An 18294-nucleotide genomic window follows, 5' to 3' on the forward strand; every position below is an offset into this window, starting at 1 on the left:
CCTGTGTGCTGGGATTGTAGGTGTGCGACATACCCAGCTACACATATCTATCATACATATATATCAATTACGTTTTGATATGTGCATACTTTGTAGAGTGGCTAAATTAAGTTACTTACCGTGAGCATTACCTCATATGGGTTTTTGTTTTTTGAGCTAAGAATACTTAAAATCTCTTCAGCAGCAATTTTCAACTATATGATTTTTTTCTATGACTGATAGCCATGATACTGTAAAATCGCTGCCTTGATCTTGTTCTTCTTGACAGAAATTTGTATTATTTGACCAATGTTGGCTCAGGCCTTTGGATCCTCTTTTCTGGCAATGATCAGTTGAGTTTGTTTCTATGAGTCTAACTTTCATTGTTGTTATGGGAGAAAGTACATTGAGAATTAGCCAGGTTGGAGTCAGTTTGTGTAGTCCAAGCTTACTAAAATCATCCAAAGAATCACAACCAGGAGCCAGGAGAACATGTGGTATCTTTTCATCACTGGGGGAATTTGGTTTTTCAAGATAAATGAGATTGCACGGTATTTACCTTTCCATGGCCTAGTTTATTGGTTTATTTTGCTCATCATAACACATCTTTTGATATAGTCATGCCATTGTCCTTTTCAAGGCTAAGTTATCTACCCCCTCCATATATATATATATATATAATGTCTCTCATTGTGTGTGTGTACATGCATGTTTACATGTAGCTCTTTCTATCTATCTATCCATTGGCAGACACAGCTTAATTCTAGAATTTGACTATTGTGATTAACATGGCAGTGACCATAAACTATAGATGTCTCCTTTGACATACTCACTTTATGTGATTTAGGTATACATCCAACAGAAGGATCATATGGTAGTTTCACTATTTCAGTTTTAGGAAAATCTTTATTACATATTTTAGACATTTCAACACATTTTGACATTTGACATCTATTCATTTTTATAATCTATGTAAGCTTATTGTGAGGAAGATGAAGGTATAAAGTGTCTGAATCTTTTGGAGTAATTCTCTTACAGTAGCAGTACCTGAATACAGAGTGAACACCGGTAAAATAATATCCAGCCAACCTGGAAATCTTTATTTACAAAGCCACAGAAATCCTCTTATGTCCTCTTCTCAGTGACATCTTTATTATCTTTCTCCCCACTGACTGGAAGTCATTGGCTACCTTCCCTCCAGGTATAGACTCTCCTTTCACTGCTTCCTGTCCTCTCCTGGGGAGATGGCTAAAGAATAGCTCCTCCTCTTCCACTCTGTGGTGTCAGCTCTGTGTGCTTCCTTAATTCTACCTTAATTAAGACCAAGTTCTTCCTGTGGTTTCCTTTCTGAATTGTCCTGAAGTGGCAGCCAAGTCCAGCCAGGACACTCTAGACATCCTGGAAGAAACCAGACAAAGGTTGTCCACTCTATCCCTTCCCTTTCCACTGTCTAACCTTCCCACCATTTGAAGATGCTGGTCCTGTATTCCCCAGGCTGGACAAGACCCTCCTTCTCTGGTAAGTCCTTTCTGTACCTGCATCAAGCTCAGCACTTTTCCCTAGCTTCTCATTCCCATGCTCACACTTGGATGATAATTGAATGTTAAGGGTTGGGACAGGCACTGTCTTGCCCTTTGGTTTAATTGATCCACAAGGCAGTGTTTTGTCTATGCTATGAGATCCTCCGTGCATGGGAAAGTTGGGATACATGTGTGGTATTTGATTAATAGTTTGCCCTCTGAAAATACTGCAAAACCTTGAGAAAATTTATTAAGCCTTCTGGTTCTCTGGAGAAAGCATTTTTCTCTGTGCAGTTCTGAGAATTCAGAGAGATACTACACACACACACACACACACACACACACACACACACACACACACACCCCTATAACAGTGCCTGGCCCATGTTTTAACATAATACATGTTCAACAATAGACACGCTATTATTACTTCTATATCTTTGAATGAGTGTCTTGGCTTAGAAGGTTTTAAGAATGTGGCAGAGCTTTCTCCACAGCTTTGTCTAATGTCCTACACCATCATGTGTGGCATACTGATGTCATGCCTTTTCCCTCATAATTCTCTCACCCTGCAACTGTGTGCCAAACAGACTCATCCTTCCTTAAGTTGCTTTTGATGTGTATTCTGTGGCAACAAGGAAGAAAGCAGCTATTACAGAAGAAAAGAAAGAACTCAGTTCACCTAATAGGAACCAAGGGAGCTTAAGTTCAGATATTGTGATTGTGCAAGGACCTCACAGACAGGAAAGAGGAGAAATGTATATCTGAAGGGAAGCCCAGAGCCAGAGATTGAGTGCTTGGGAACCTGTGCATCACAAGAGGAATCCTCCATTCCTAGGAGGCTGGAGGGTGGACAGGAAGCAGAGGTAAACCTGAATGGAGACCTCGATCTTCTTTAGGGCTCCTTGGGCAAGCCAGAACGTAAAGAGCATGGTAAACAGAACAGGATATTTGTATAGTCATTGTTCAGCACGAAGTCCTAACTTAACACTGCTTACTGAGCTCATGCTCTGGCACTATGAAAGCAAGCAAATTTGTTTTAGCATTGAACATTAAGGGCAATGGTTGCCCAGAACAGGGAAGAAGCGAAACTGGATGAATGTTAGGAAACAATGCATGGGGAAGGGAAAGAACTAGACGACTGGGCAGGGCCCTATCTGACATGTGGCAGGTCAGAGTCTGCCTGAAAATGCCCCTGGCTCTCTCCCATGCAAAACCCTATGTGAATAAAGAGCAAGAAGGTTCTAGCATATGAGCAACCTTTCCAGTCCCTATACGGAGGAAGAGCAGTGGTTAAGGTTGGTCTGGAGAAAAATGAGTAGTATTTCAAGGGAGTGCTATAAGGCAAATGCTTTCCCCCTAGTCTCTGATTGTAAGAAAGAGCCACGATTTCCTCTTTTAGAACACACCCAGGACCACAAACACTCAGACAGACCTGGGAGGCAAAGCCAGTGATGGCTATTCTGGTGTCTGGGATTATGGTGCTGGATTTGCAATTCACTTCTGCCCAATGCTGCAGCTCTGTTTCCTCTTTGGGGAGCAGGAAACAAAGGAGAAAGTCCTGGGCTTTAGGAGGAGAAGGATGGGGTCCTCACTGAATCTTGTTCTATGACTGGCAATATGAATTAGACATGTTTTGCTCTCTCTAGGCCTTCATACCCCTGTCTGCACAACAGGGTCTCACACTTCCTCTCCCTAACCATTGCCTGGAAGGGAAAGCTATGATGTGGGCAGGCTGATACTCGTGGCTCCCCCACTAAATCCAAGTTTTCTGGGGGTGAGGACTCTTTGGTATCGTTCAGTGAGCACCTAGCCCTTAGAAAGTTTCTCTAAAACTGTGGGAGTGAGAGTAAAGCAGATAGAAAGAGAAAGTTACAAGACACAGGAAGGAAGGAAATGAAGATGTCACAGCTCAGAATGTGCTTGACCAGCAGATGAGAGTCAAGAATTCTAACACAGGATTGGAGAGATAGCTTAGCAGTTAAGAGCACTGATTGCTCTTCTGGAGGACCGGAGTTAGATTCCCATCACCCACACAGCAGCTCATTGTAGCTCCAGTTTCAGGAGAGCTGATGCCTTCTCCTGTTCTCTGCTGGCACCAAGCTTGCATGCATGTGGCTCACAGACATACGTTCGGGCAAACGCACACACATTAAATATAAGTAATGAAATATAATTCTGACATCGACTGTAAAGACAATATCATAAAGACAGTGTTTTTGTAGAAAGGCATTTCAAATAAAAATGTTTTAACAGAAACTTAAGCTATGCTTAAGGCCTAAATACAGTTTTTCTCCTTTCCTTTCCTCGTTGCAAGCCTACAATTTTCTAGCAACCTCACTAGACACCACATTGACAGTGAAAGACGTGCTCTAAGGCTCTGTGCATTGCTTGTGACTTTGTGGTCTTATCTCATCAGAATAACATCCAGTAAGGCATCCCTAGGCACACCTTATCTTATCCGTAGAAAAATGGGGGGTGGGCTTAGAAATAAAAGTTGAAAGCAACCAAAATGACATAGTGTGCAGCTGAGACACTGTTGTGTGACTCTTCTTTGAGAATGCCCATGTTCTCAGGTGTGACTACTCTTTCCCTGATCTTTCTGTTTGCAGGAAACTCCAACTCTGCTTCATCCTGGCCCATCTTGAAATTCATTTCTTTATGAAGACAGAAATCTGACTCCACTGGAGATAAAGCCCCTCAAAGATTAAGGGAACACTTCATTTTGTCACCAGAGATGGTATGGAGCTGCTGACAACAGGATATGATTTCCATGCTTCCATGAGCCCGTGTTCTGACCCAGCCTTATGGTCACCTACAGTGACAAAAGCTTAGTCTACAGCTACAAAAGAAACCATCTGGGTAACAGTGGGGTACAGAAGAGCCTGAAGCTTACTTCCTCTCCTCTCACCTCTGGGGAGATTTAACAATATCCCCCAGGTGCCATCTCCCCATCTTCCTGATGAGCAAAAATCCAGTTTACTCTGTTCTGGCAAAATTTAGCATGTCAACACTACGTGTCTCACCATCCCTGCATCCAGAGTAGCCAACTAGGACACCGTCCTAACTCCCAAAATAAGACAAGTTTGGATTGAGATTCTGAAAACGCTGACAGGTTCAGCTCTAATTTTCGTCATTTGTTCTTCCTCTTGGTCCTGACTGGAATGAAGAATTGATTGATGGAAATTTAAGAACCATTTTGTGACCATGAGGATGGTTGTCGTTAGTTGTGAATGTACAAAGGCCCCCTGTGGCAGGTTTGAGCTGTTGCCACACAGCCATAAACTGCCTTCCTCCTGAAAATTAGAATTCCTATTTGTTACGGTTACTGTTTATGTCGTAGGGGTGAAGATTAGGGTAGAATCTGTTATATGTAGATAAGCAGAACTATAGACAACAGCTCCTTCCCTGCAACGGCTTCTTTATCTTCATCCTGGGCTCTATGCTCACTGAAGAGCTTGCCACTCTAGAATGTGAAAGCCAATCAGCCATACGTATTCCCACCTCGCTGTGAGCTGAGTCTACAGTAACTGCACATCCTGTGAACTGCACATCCTGTGTGATTCCTGTCGCATCCTCAAAAGCAGCACTCTTTCTGTTAAATGCTGGCTCCTCACACTGATTTTCTTGAAACCAGGAACAAAAAAAAAAAAAAAAAACCTCTGCACTCTGATTTTAGGTACCATCATCTGGCCGGTTTTTGAAACCACTGTTAATACATGAAAAGACCAACAACTAAAGAGAATCGCCGAAAATACACGAAACTTGGGGTGCACAAGCTCTGTGAATAATTTTGCTGACCTCCCACAGGATGATATAGTTAATTATTCCCTCCAACTTGCTACAGGCAAGACGCAGGCAAGCACTTGGCAGATTCCGGTGCCAGGTGCACTGAGATATGGAACATCCCACACAGGGAGAGTTCGATCGAGCATGCATAAGTGCATAAATGTAGTATTCATGTCCATAGCTGTCTGGTCATTTCCCTATCTTCATCAGACTTATAAATTTCTCCTCCCCCCCCTCCCATGGCTTCTGGGTGGTTCTAAAAGCCTCCTCTCTTTCCTTGCTTTTCTGGGAGTTTTTCCTGAAAATGTGTAGTCTTTAGAATATCCCAGAGTCCTTCCCAGTTTTGGGGACAGCCAGTGTAACTTCATTTATATCCATTTTGGAAGTCATGGGATCTCAACAAATCACTAATGAGAATTCCGAGGCTGTGAATAACAAACTCTCAGTTCATCTATGAAGGAGACTGTTGGCTGTCATTTGGGGAAAAATCACAAATGGTATGTTAGGACCACCCAGTAATGTCTCACAGTCTCTTTCTTGAAGGTTCACGTCAGAACTACACTCTTAGCCTTTCCTGGAATTAGGTGAAACCACATGGGGTCAGAGCTTTGCTGTCTTTCCGCTTACTAGGAGCACAAGGAAGATGCCAAACATGTAGAGGAAGATCGAACCACGAGATGGGAGGAACTTGGGTCTTCGGAAGAGCTACACAAAGTAGTGGTCGGTGGCTGTACTGAGCTGTTTACAGGAATCAGAGTTAACCTTGGGTTTCCTAGGGTTTGAAAGTTTATGACAGCACATAGCATTGCTGACAGGTCACCCCTTATTTGTTCAAAGCAGAGTTGTGGTGTTTCTGCTCTCGAGTGCTGGAACAGTTTACTTCCCACTATAGCTACTGAAACTCAGGACTGCTGAGTGTGTTTACTTTGGTCGGTGTCAGCTCCAGCTTCACAATAGAGAGCATCTGGAAGCAATGAGAAACTCGAAATCCTTGGACATTGTTCTTGGAGCATCTGGTTCAATTGGGGGATGAGGAAACAACACCATGGCTAATTAAAGAGAATACTAGAGGCCAGAGAGATGGGTTAAAACTTAAGAGCATCATTTGCTCTTGCAGAGGACTTGGGTTCAGTTCCACTTCAGGCCTCTGTGGGTACAAGGCATGCGTGTGCTACAAAGATATACTTTTAGGCAAAACAACAACAACAACAACAACAATAATAATAAAACTAAAAACAAATTGGGCTTCACAGGTGATTTCTGCAGAAGACTGTCAAGGTTAAGGGCCATTTGTTTCTAGCAGGGCTCATCAAACTAAATGCACATGAGAGCCTTTGAGGATCTTATTGTAACAGCCTTTGTTCTTGTCCCTATACACTCTGTACAGCTATGGCACAGCTTGAGAATTCCTTCATTCAATACTTGAGTACTATGGCATTGGTTCATGAGCCAAAATTTGAAAACATTTTCTAGATCTTTGTATCCCTTACAATGACAGACATTATAGCATTAGTCACAACAATTCAGTGGATGCCTGAATGAAAGAAAAAGGCATAAAAAGATATATATACCTAATAAGGCACAAATTCAGTTTGAGTTTACTTAGCTGGGCTGTCTAGAAGGACCGGAAGAAGGGACAATAGGCAAGAAAAATGTATTAAACTGAGCTGACATGTGGAAGTAAATATTTACTGAGCACATTGCATAGGCACATCACCATACAGTCAGTCTCTGCTTCTATTTCCAGCTAAGGGAAGTTCCAGAAGGAGAAGAGAATTGCAGATGCCCAATACTCTAGCCAGTAAATCAGTGAAATGGAGGTAATGAAAAAGTTTTAGGAAGAGTAATTAATAAGCTAACACACAGATGGGGGGAGGAGGGAAAGCAGGAGAAAGAGATGTATAGAAATTTATATAGAAACTAGAGTCAAATTTGGCACCTCAAGGAGACACAGAATCATGGTAGATGGAGGGTCAACATAGCTAATGATGCAACTATAAATACTTTTGTGGTCATCTGATTAACAGAACATCCTCAATCTTCCAAGCAAAATACAGCTCCACTTGGAGCTCTAAGAAAATTTAGCATGTAACTTTCACTTTTCATAGCATATAGCTTCCCAAACACAGAGAAGCTCTGTACCTGAATATTCTACCTGGTATATGTATACACACACACACACACACACACAAACAAACAAACACAAAACACACATGTGTATGTGTGTGTTCATGGATAGAATGTTTATGGAAGTGAAAAGGGCGGGCAGGAATGAGAAGCTGCTACTTGCTCATGCCTTTCATCCTCAGCCCTTCACTACCTCTATGCTCCAGGAGGGTGGTATTTATAAGCCCCATGCAGACCTGGTAAGGCCCCAGATGTGTGTGTGTGTGTGTGTGTGTGTGTGTGTGTGTGTGTGTTTGTATGTATGTGTGTATATATATATATATATATATATATATATATATATATTCCTAAAATCATGACACAACAATCAATAATTTATCAAACGGATTTATATGTTAAGTTCTCAATCCACAGTCCATTTACACAATAAGCTTGCAACCAGTTGACAAAGATATAAACTGCTTGCCTAGATAAAAAGCTGACTTATAGAAATCCATCCCTAGAAAGTATACACATCTACCCATGGCTACTCAGAGTCACACAAATGGAGATGGATCATCCTTGTCTTCCATGTTGATCCTCCCCCTTTTTTCTTCTCTCCTACCTTACCAAAACTTTGTCCCCACCCCACGTTCTACCATTCAATCATGTATTGTCTTGACCTAACTTGTGGCAGCCCTCACCTGCATAAGACATCAACCTACTAGAGAGAGAGAGAGAGAGAGAGAGAGAGAGAGAGAGAGAGAGAGAGAGATTGTTTACAAAGATGTTCATCTCCTTAATGAAAATAAATAAGAGACAAGGGACTATGGGAGGCCTATGCTGTGGGTCAAATGAAAAAAGCAGATAGGAGACTCCTGTGTCTACAAGAGCAAGAAGATGCTTCTGAGGTCCATCTGGTTCTCCTGATACATTTGTATGGAGCCGAGGTCCACCTGACTTTAAGGTAATATTGATGGGTGGGTTCTTGCATTTTTCCTTTGTCTTACATCAAGAACACTGGAGACTATTCGAGATGCCTCTCAACTTTGTTGCTTCAGGCTTTCCCTAAAGCTGTAGAAAGACATTTTAGAGATATAGCAGAAAAATAAATTGAATTGGTTTCCCCAAAAATAGGCCCAGTGGATTGTGGATAAGAAGACCATAGATAAATGCCCCAATTTTTTAGGTTTTGTGAGACAGTTCTGAGGCACAACTAAACTTTCCTCAAAGTCCCCAAGGTGTTTACACCCCAGGTGCCCATGAAGACATGTAGATTGTCAGTAAAATGTCTATAGGTTTTTTCCCCTCCTTTCTGCTTCATAGAGTCAGTTTCCAAATCAGCCACCCTGATTCAATAATTTTTCTCAAAAAGTGCCTTCCAAAGGACCCACAGATGCCAGCATTCTACAGAAAAACAATAAATTCTAATATCTGTTGACATGGAAGGAACAAAAAGACTAAACAACTCTATCTCCACCATCTGGAGTCTTGCCACGTCTGCTTAAGTACCCATTTCCTGTGGCCTGTAAGTATCAGCTTCCTGGAGCACAGAGGTAGTGAAGGGCAGGGGTGATGGGCTTGAGCAAGTGGCAGCCTCTCATCCCTGCCCGCCCTTTCCACCTCTTTGCCTTATCGCAGTCTCTTCACTACTGTGCCATGTCAGGGAGGTGGTTTATACTCTCGCTTGAAATAACATTTAGTCACAACATATGCTCTTCTTAGAAAGCAGTGGGAGAAAAACAGAGCCCGAGATACAATTATCCTAATTACAACCTCTGCAGACCCCATTTCTCTACCTAGTATTTTGTCCTAAAATGATAATTATTGCTATCTTCTATTACCCAATTCCGTGATCCCCTTTGCCAATGTATTCACTGACAATATCTTCCTTCACCTGAAGACCACACAATCAGGACACTAAAACGAAGAGTATTCTTTGGTCAGGATCCTGTTCTAGTTACTGCTATATTTCTCTGACAAGATACCTGACCAAAACAACTTAAGGAAGGAAGGTTCATTTTGCTCAGTATCAGAGGTGTCAGTCCATCTGGGAAGAGAGGATGAGGTAGAACAGAGCATCTCATGGCATGATGAGACATCAAGGGAAATGATGGCTCACTGCCAGCTTTTTCCATCCCCCTTTTCATTCCACCTGAGCCTTCACTTCATGGGATGTTGCTTCCACAGCCAGGGTAAGTCAAGCTTGTCAATCCTCACTGAAAACAGCCTCATAGACACAGCCATAGGATTCCTCACCCAACTCTTACATTATTCAAAAATCCAGTCAAGTTGACAATTAACATAAACCACCACTGCTCTGATCTTTCACCCTTGCCTTGAAATCCCCCAGTGTCCAACATGGGTCTTCTTGCCTCCATTGTATGGTGGGTATTCCCATTGTACCTTTAAAAATCAATGACCTATTATTCCTCTTTCTCCTTTGTGTTTCTCCACACAGCTGTGATACCTGAGAGAAACATTTCTTCCTTGGGCATTATAAGCTCTAAACCTGCTGAGCTTGAGAATACAAGGAAGAGAGGTACCACTCCAAATCAGGTTATTTCTTGACTGATGAGGTGAATGAATGTGGGTATGATTACCTCTACTTATTTTTCAGAACTATTTATTCTCTACATGTTGGACTCTGTACTTCCAGCCATAGTTTGCATGCTCCAGAATAGGAGTCTGCCCCCACAGGCTGCTGCCTTCTGGATAGAGGCATAACTAATCTGATGCTTCGGTAGATCATCTTCCTGTTGTTTTTAGAGTTATAATAGCTCCCAGTGACCCTGCCTCCAGTCATTCTTGGTTCTGTGTATTCTTTCCCTTAAACATGCACTAGACCTAGTGACTTGCTGCTAATGAATAGCACATGGCACAATGAGGCGGTGTCTCTGTCTGAGACTAGGCTAAAGCAAAGTTGTGTCTTGTTTGTTTTCTTTCACTCTTTTGTTTGCTTGCTCTCACAGAATCCAACTGCTTTGTTGTGAGTTGCTCTTTGGGGAGCTCTGCATGGCAAAAAGCTGTCATCTTCTGCCAATAGCCATATGAGTGGGAGTAGTTATTCCTGGGAGACAAGTCTTGAGATGTTTGTAGCCTTAGCCAATGCCTAGCTAGAGGCCTTGTGGAAGATCCTAAGTAAAAGTTCTCAGCTGAGCCATTTTTAGGTACCTGGCTCACATAAACCTTCGGATACTGTTTATTGTGTTAAGATTCTAAGTTTTGGAGTATTGGTTATACAATAGTGCTTCCAGGCAGCTCTTTCTGAATGAAAGAGCATACTAGAAAATTCTTTAGCCTTGAGCTCCATGCCATGCTCCTCTTGTTACAAAATGACAAATTACAGCCAGTGATGCATAAAACAGCAGGAGACTACATAATATTGACCATATAGTACCAAGTGATATTATTGATTGGAATATTGTAAGGAAAGTGATTCAATGAACAAAATAGGCATCTTTTCCTATCAAGTTAAACCTTTCTTTTTCCATAACAGAAAAGGACCATTGCAAGCATTCTGCTATCAGATAGTTGAAAGTCTTTTAAGGAATAATCTTCCATTATATTTTTTTCCCCAGGACAGTCTTGGCAATAGTGATAGTCAGTTCAGCCTTGGTGAGGAGGGACCTTTTGTTCTTGAACACATGCACATACTTTATCCTTGTTTCTGTATCCATATATAGATCAAGTACAAGGTTAGCTGAAAAAGACCTGTACAGTGTTCTCCCTTCAGTGACATGTGAACTATAGAGAAACCAATATCACCCACATCAGCCTGCCCATCTGATTGGCACTTTATCTAGCAAGTGCCCTTGTTATCAATCTTAGAGGTCACAGACTGTGCCCCAAGTCTGGTCACCTGGTTTCCATAACTAGTTAAAAGGGACAAATTTAAAATAGAATGTAACTAAACTTTTGGCTATTTTATTGGGTTCTTTGTCTTACCTCTTTACACCATCCCTATCTCCCCCACAATGCCATGTAGGAAAGCAATAAGATTCGAGGGGAAAGGGGGTGGCGGTCTCACTAGACTACTTCTACCTGATTAAGAGAGCTGAGCTTCTTGAGAAAGTTTGTTCTACATTGTCAGGATATCTCCAACTACCAACCACCAAAAGCTACCAACACCAGCACCAGCACCACCACCAGCAGCGCCAGCAGGGCTACTAGCAACAGGGGTGGCAGCAGCAATCACCACCTCTCCCAGGGTTCTGGCATTTATATTCCCTCTGAAAAGTTCCTAGAATTCCAAATGTAGACTATCTTCAGCTAGCAAAATCATGCCCCTACCAGAGCACAAGGCAAATCATAGTCTGCTGCTGTGGACAATCTGAAGCAGTCCTATATCCCACACTTGGGATTAAAACCTAATCCATTTCATATACAGCCACCAAACCCAGACAATATTGCAGATGCCAAGAAGCAAATGTTGACAGGAGCCTGATATAGCTGTGTCCTGAGAGGCTCTGCCAGAGCCTGACAAATACAGAGGCAGGTGCTTGCAGCCAACCATTGGACTGAGAATGGGGTCCCCAAAGGAGGTGTTAGAGAAAGGACTGAAGGAGCTGAAGGGGTTTGAAACCCCATAAGAAAATCAATAATATCAACCAAACAGACCCTCCAGAGCTCCCAGGGACTAAAATACTATTCAAAGAGTACACATGGTGGAACCGATGGCTCCAACCACATATGTAGCAGAGGATGGCCTTGTTGGGCATCAATGGGAAGAGAGGCCCTTGTTCCTGCCAAGGTGCAATGCCCCAGTGTAGGTAAAAGACAGAGTGACGAGGCAGGAGAGAATGTGTGGGTGGGTGGGGAAGCACCCTCATAGAAGCAGGGGGAGAGGGATGCGATGGGGGTTTCTGGAGGGGAAACTGGGAAAGAGGATAACATTTGAAATGTACATTAAGAGTATCCAGTAAAAGAAAAAAAAAAAACCCAGAATATATTCACATAACATTTCTGTACTTTTAAGGAAACCAAAATCCTCACTAGGACAGAAAACAGGAAAAGGAGATTCCCAAGAGGGACAAAAAGGACGTTCCAAGTCCATCTTCAGAGTCCTGAACTAACATCCAAGTCTAAATAAAGGGCCATAGATGTGAGTACCTTAGCAGTCCAAGTCACTATGGGGTCCCACTCTCACTATCTCATCATTTCTGGGCTTCGGGCTTATCCTATAAGATGGCATGACAAGTTGTGAAGTCCCTTTCTGGAGATTCCCCTTCTCCAAGCATGAGACTTCTATGGAAATGCCCAATTTGGGAAGGTCTATTGTTTCAATAGTCTGATAAATCAGACTGAGGAGCACAAGTGTCTTTTAGAATATCTATATTTGTGGAAGGCCAATTACAGGATGAGAGATAAATATCATCACATCAATGTCTTTAGACTCAATGTCTAGGTCCAGAACTATGTCTCTGACTTTCTCCCCAGACTTCCTTGTCACCAGTTTTTCAGTGGTTCTCATTCTGAGCTCTTCACTTCGAAAGGCTCTATCCACTTGGTGGGCTGGCCATCCCACTATCTGTTTAGGGTCAGTACTGAGAAGATCTACAGGTAACAGTCAGCATTTCTGTTTGATTCCAGAATATTCTGTAGACCGATCTATAAACTGATCTGTAATGTCATTTTTTTTTTTTAAATGAACCTTCATAAACTCCCAGGAAACCTTCAGGGAGGAGGGACGGGTGACTTCGCCCACTCTCTTACCCAGACTCTGCTTTGCAGACTTCAAAGACTTTCTGATCCTTTATTTGTGATCTTGGTTGGATGTACAACACTTCCATTTGCTCTTTGTGCTGTGTGTACTCATTACAGTAGATATCCAGGTCATTTTACAGCTTCTGTCACCATTTTACCACCATTGTCACTAGAGTGACTAAAAAGTCAAGGCCACTGACTACAAAGTCTGTACACCTTGTGCACACCATTCTATCCCTTGCCACAACTAGTGATTTACACAATCCTGATGCCATAGTTAACTAGAACAGTCAGTGTGGCTCACATGATCACACTTGTGAGCTAAGTAAATATGTGAAGAGCCCAAGCCCAGAATCCCAATTTTAGGATGCTTTCTCAGTTTCTGGTACCATTTGCTGTTTGTGTCATGAATGAAGACAAATGATACATTGACGTGAAGAACTGAAAAGAGCCTAAAGAATCACATGTACAAAGATGTAACTAGAATAGTAAAACACTCTGGAGTTGGTAGATGAATACACTACAATCATGCTGAGCCTAAAGGGATAAGAGAATGGATGTGCTCCAAGAACCCAGAACACCTTCAGCTGGAGAACACAACCTGTGTTTGTCAAGGAGAATAGAGACTGCCAAGCTGAGTCCTGGCAGGGAGGACACTGGGGAAATGAACACTCTGACCTTACTTTCATGATATCCTCCAACTCATTTCCTTGTCTAACACCAGCCAAACTCTACCACAAGTTAGAAGGTAAGAGAGGCAGGAGGTTTTCTGGCATCAGTGGGAGGGGGGACCCTTGGTCCTGTGAAGGTTTGATGCTCCAGGGTAATGCTAGGGTGGTGAGGTGGGAGTGGGTAGGTTGGTGGGGAAGTACCCTCATAGAAACAGGGGGAGGGGGAAGAATTAGGGGGTTGGGAAAAGGAAACTAGGAAGGAGATAACATTTGAAATATAAATAAATAAAATAACTAATTGAAAAAGAGAAAGAGAGGCAGGCAAGAGATAGCAGTTTTGCAGCTTCGCATCTTTGAGGGGCATGGCTTAAATGCAGAAAAATGAAAGGTAGAGAGGGAGGGGCAAATAAAGAGGACTCAGTGCATTTCATATCCCACTAAAGAGCTCATCTTCCCAAAATATCTGTGAGTGAAATATATCTAAGGGGTGGGAAGTTCCATTTCTAAAGCTTCCTTTAATATAGTGTCAAGTTCTTCATCTGTTTAGAGAAGCCAGATTGGACCCTGAGTTTGCTATCTGTCTTACTAGGAATGTCAGCACTGGTAGAAGAGTACAAAAAATAGATACAGACCATGACTTTCACCTTAACATTATAAAGGTAAGGTTACAATAGCTGCACCTCTTATTTCAAAAATACTTCTTTATTATAAGATAGAATATAATATTTTTTTCTGTTTGCTCTTTATTGTAATAAATACTGTTGTAATGACCAGAATCAATTTGGAAGAAAAATGTTTATTTTAGCTTACAGTCTATAGTCCAATTTGAAGTGTAGAAACTGAAGTAGAGGCTGTGGAGGAGTTCGGCTTGCTGGGTTGCTCCTCATTACTTACTCTGCCTGCTTTCACATATAACCCAGGATCACCTATCCCGGGGCAGCACCTCACACAATGAGCTGGGCCCTCGTACACTGAACAACACTCCATGGGCTTCCTACAGGTCAATTTTACATGTCCAGTCCTTTGGTTTGTGTCAAGTTGAAAACAGCACAATATTCTAACAAGTTATTAAAGAGAAAAATTATGGAGATATAATGTAAATATTGACTCTATTTCTACCTCTAGTCCTAGTAAGTCTGAGTAAACCCAGGGTCCAATCTGATTTCTCCCTGAACAGATGAAGAAATTGGCATTCTAATAAAGGAAGCTATAGAAATGGAAATTTCCACCTTTAGAAATACTTCACTCACATGTGGATGTGTGACATTCAGATCTGCCAAGGTCTCCTCTGTGACTGATAGCTGGACTTTATATATTAAAACTTCTGCACCTTAAGGTGTATTCCCTGAGAATCTAGATTTATTCTTTTGAAATAACTACCCACCCAAAGAGAGGTCTAACTATAAAACTCCCTCATATTTTTGTCTGAGTTCATTACAATTTAGAGTTGTTAATAAATATCTAAATGGAAAGCAGCATTGCCCTTGATTGGTATCCTAGCAACCAGTTTCTCCCTGGAAGGCTGTAAGTTTCACTGAGGTCCAAGGGCTGGGCAAGATAGTTGGCACTGTGAAAGACAAGAAGGTACTGGCAGTCAGGAGTGTCAGCACACAGAAAAAATTAACATAATGAGAGTTAGAGGCAGTAGCAGAGAAGAGTTTGGCAGTGAATCATGGAACTGTTGTAAAAGTCAGGAGGTAGAGGGATTTATTTTATGATGAATGCTAAGCCTTTTGTTGCTTCTGTTGAGCAAAAGGAAATAGGCCTGGTCCATCTGGTCTACCTTTATTTATTGGCTTTATGTCAGGCTAATAAAATCATCCAGACCAAGACAGATGAGTCCCTCAACTTGGAGGCATTTACATTCCAGTCAGGGGGAAAAAGTTAAAAGCAAACAAAGTGGGAAGTTGTTTGTTTTAGCAGTTAACATACTGGTATGCAACCTGAGTAAATGATGCTATGGGATTAGGGGGTTAAAAATCTTTTCCTGCATAAGTCACACTGTGTAGTCTCTGTTCCTATGTGTCGTACTCGGCCTGCTCTTGCAGCACAAAAGAATCTGTGGACAATATGTTTCACTCAGGAGCCATAATAGAACCCAGTAGATGAAAGTGGGAAGAGCAGCGCATAAGGCATCCCGAGGACATACATGAAAGGAAAGGAACGGAGGTTGCCTTGGCAATGGGCACTCATGGTAGGACAAAACAAAACAAAGCAAAACAAAAACATGCTTGAGATAATGGGGCTAAGCCCATTCTAGAGACAGAAAGAGCATATTAAGTAAGTGTGAGGTAATGTCACAAGAGTAGGATGCCACTGCATCTTGAAGTTTCTGCAATGTGTAATGGGAAGTTGCTGGAGGGTGCTAAAAAACTGATTGCTTGTTAGTAAGAGGGAGAAAAACAGTTTTTTTTAAAATTTATAAATTGATATTTTCCACCTTCCAGCCCTTGATACAGCAGTAGTGAATGCCTTCTTGGGTGCTGGATGAAAGGTGCTGTGCTTCCAAAGTCCTAGAGCAGAAGAAACATAGCTGTTGTCTAGCATATAGTTTACACGTGAGTACTTTGGAACCAAGGGAGGTTAAATATTTTGCCCAAGATCACTCAGTGAGGTTACAGTGGAGTAGGACTGAAACCTCATCAAGAAAGAAAATCTCAACAAAGATGTTGGACCTGACAAGAAGACATCTCTCTGTTGTGCAAAAAAGATGGAATGGTTGAGGATCCAATATGGTTGATGTCATAGCTGTTTCCATATTGAGACCAGCCCCACATGTTCTTACTGTGAGTGTTCTAGAAGAAGAAAGGATGTGAGAAAAACTTGAGCACCAGAATATGAAACTCCGCAGGGATCTTGAATACATTGGAGTCTTGGGTGTGAGGATTCTTCCGCTGGCTGAAGGACTGTGGACCTAGGAAGTTACCTTAATAGAGAATGAGAAGAAATAGTGAGGCACAAAATAGAAATGACAAGGGGTTGCTTGAGAATATTTGGCATATCCCTAAGAATACTTAGGTATACTGGAGGGACAGTTGAGAAGAGCTAATGTATATGACAGCAGGTAGAACCAGAGGCTTATAATTGCCAGCTGTATCCGATCTTTGTAAGTCTGCCCCATGTGTTGTAGGGACAAGCAAGTCATGTCTCAAACTTATATGTAGGTATATAGACCCATGTCCTTGCGTACTCAGCACGAGCATGTGGCACCTCCTTGAGTGTCCATCTACTGCCTTGTCCAAGACACTGATTACTCTCAGAGAAGTACAAATAGTATTAGTGACTCCAAGGCTGTGCCAAAAGCAAGCTTTGGAAACCTAGTCTAATGCTCTGTGCAGGATGGAGAGTCACACCATTCATATGAAATACAGCTGGGCTTGGAAGCAGAATGGCCTTGTTCAAGGATGTGAAATCAGATGTCAAGAGATGGGGCCTCTCTTTAAGCAGGACAAAAAGCCTCATGAAGTTAAGAGTGACTTTGTATTCCCTGGACAGGACCCTGATTCCTACCTTTTCAACAGCAAAGCTGTTGAAACTCTAACTATGACTCTAAGACAGCAATGCAATGGTGTGTAATTTACCAACTTCAAGGCTCCTACATGGGCTCCATTTCTGGTGACCAACCGAAAAAGGATCTCTCATTCTGTATGTACATCTTTGAAATCTGTCCAGTGGTTTACAAATCCACTCCCCTGGAGAGAATTTTCAGAAGAATCATTCCAAACAATGACAGAGCCATGTTTTTGGGTGAATGTCACTTTGCATTTTGTGGAGAGGCGTTAACCTCCATGGTTAATGATCCCACCACCTCCAGCCACAGGGAAATTTGAGTCATGTGTTGTTTTTCTAGAATATTCAATTATAGCCTTGGGGCCTTCTGCTCATGGAAAGGATGAAACTTCAGGACAGCTATAAATAAAGTAACTCAAAGTTCCAAGGGAATGCAGGCCCCTCAAGACTGTCTCCTGGTGAGTTCCACTTCTGACAGAATTTGTGACTTTTTTGTATGTGTATATGTACTTATGTGTGTACATGTATGTACATGTATGCATTTGATGCTAGATCAGAAGTAGATTTCAAGTCTCGTGCCTATGTGAGCCCTAAGGATTTTCATGTTTCCCCAGTACTGGGATTACAAGTGTGCACCATCATGCCTGGCTTCTTTACATGGGTCTGGGGACTCAGAGTTCAGGGTTTTCAGGACAAGAGCTTTACTGACTGAGCCATTGCCTCAGCCTTCCACGGGAATTGTTAACCATGACAAAAGAATAGCCTAATCTTTCACTATGAACAAAATTCAAACTTGCACATGAATTCAAATCACTTTTACTAGATGGAATCTGAGAACATGGTGCAGACAAAGAAAGACACAAAAAACAGCCACAGAAGACCCTGGAATGTGGTCTTCACAGTAGGGCTCAGGGCTCCTACAGTCAAAGTCGTAAACACAAATTATGTACCAGACACAATTCATCTCCTAGAAGGTGGGAATTGCTTGCCTTATAAGCATGAGTCACTTCATT

This window comes from Micromys minutus (assembly GCF_963924665.1).
Source record: "Micromys minutus genome assembly, chromosome: 17".
In the NCBI taxonomy this organism is placed as follows: domain Eukaryota; kingdom Metazoa; phylum Chordata; class Mammalia; order Rodentia; family Muridae; genus Micromys; species Micromys minutus.